Source organism: Trypanosoma equiperdum (genome assembly GCF_001457755.1).
Source record: "Trypanosoma equiperdum strain OVI genome assembly, contig: ctg_1057, whole genome shotgun sequence".
Classification (NCBI taxonomy): domain Eukaryota; phylum Euglenozoa; class Kinetoplastea; order Trypanosomatida; family Trypanosomatidae; genus Trypanosoma; species Trypanosoma equiperdum.
Window position 1 is genome coordinate 39,415 of NW_027123013.1, and position 1,713 is coordinate 41,127.

Below are 1,713 nucleotides of genomic sequence, written 5' to 3' on the forward strand. Positions count from 1 at the left end.
AAAACAAATAAAAATTAGGGAGGCACACACGCGTATGCATATATGCATGTGTGTAAAGTAAAACAACGAAGTGGAGCGGAGAATTATAGACAACTGTGCCTTAATTGTTATTGTTATTGTTATTGTTGTTGCTCTGGTTGTTTATTACTTTTGTTTTTTGTTTTTTGTGATGTTTCAATTCCCCTCACTATTATTATTATTTTTTTTTTTTTGTGTGTGTGTGTTTGTTTTTTCTTACTTTTTTTTTGTTTTTTGTTTTGTTATGAGTGTTTGCGCTTTTTGGTTGCATGTTGTGAGGCGCCAGAATGGCAAGTCGCAATAAAAATAATTAACGAAAAGCAGAGAGGAAAAAGAAAGAAAAGAAAGAACAAAAAACAACAAACGCGCAATAACAAAAAAAAAAATAATGAAAAAACTCAAGAAAAAATTATAGAAAAGCGGGAGTGGAAGGGAAAATAAAAAGAAAAAGGGGGAAAAAAAGGAAAGGAAAAAGAGAGCAATAAAATAAACAAAGAAAAGAGAGGTAAAAAGAGAGGTAAAAAGAGAGAGAGAGAGAAAAAAAAAAGGAAAAGGGGGAATAATAAAAGGAGAGAAGGAAGTGCATCAAACTTTAACGGCAACAGTCAACAACGGCGAAAACTAATAGAAGAAAAAAAAAAGAAGTTCCAAAAAAAAAAAGGGATGAGAATATACATATATATATATATATATATATAAATATTTTGTATGCGTATGCGTATATTTACATATATATAAATATGTAGAAATATGTTATTCATTTATTTATATATGTAACATTACTCATTATTCATTATTATCGCTTTTTCTGTTGCTGTTGTGGTTATTTATTGTTATTACACCGCTTTTTAGCGGTGTGTATAATTTAAAGTTTGTATGCTCGTCTTAACTCGTCTTTTTTCAAATCTTATCTTATCTTATATGTACTTTCCTCTTTCCTCTTTTTTTTCCTTTGTTTTCTATTATTATTCTTATTTCATTTCCTTTGTTTCTTTTTTTCTTTTTAAAAATATATTTTTTTTTATTAAAAAAAAAAATGACACATCCCTTCCACCCGCTCTGTGGTACCTTTAGAAAATTTATTCTCCTTCTTCTTTCCTTCTTTCCATTTTTCGGTGTTTGTTTGTTTGTTTATTTATTTATTTTATTCATTTCCCTCTAGTGTAGTGTACACAATCGCAGTATTATGTACTAATGTGTCACTCGTGTACTCCTTTACTTTCCTGCATTCTCTTCCCTCTAACATTTCTTTTTTTTTTACTTTTTTTTTTTTCCGGTCCCCTCCCTTGTTATATTTATATTTAAAACTTTTGTTTTTCTTGTTCTTTTTTTTTTGTGTAAAAAAGAAAAGAAAATTATCATTACCTCTCTTTCTCAACTACACTGCGCGCGATTCATGCGTCATTTCATTACTGCCCTCGTTATCATCATAATTATTATAAATGCTATTGTTATTGCGCACCTCATGCCGTTTTACTGCTTCATTATGTCTCTTCACTCATATCACATCATATCATATCTCTTCTCTTCTCTTCTTTTTATTTTCTTTTCTCTCATCATCTACTTTATTATTATTATTATTTGTTTATATGTACTGCATTAACATTACTTTAGGGTATTCATTATCTGTTCAGTTACACTTTTTTTTTAATTATTTTTCTTCATATATATATATATATATTATTATTATTATTA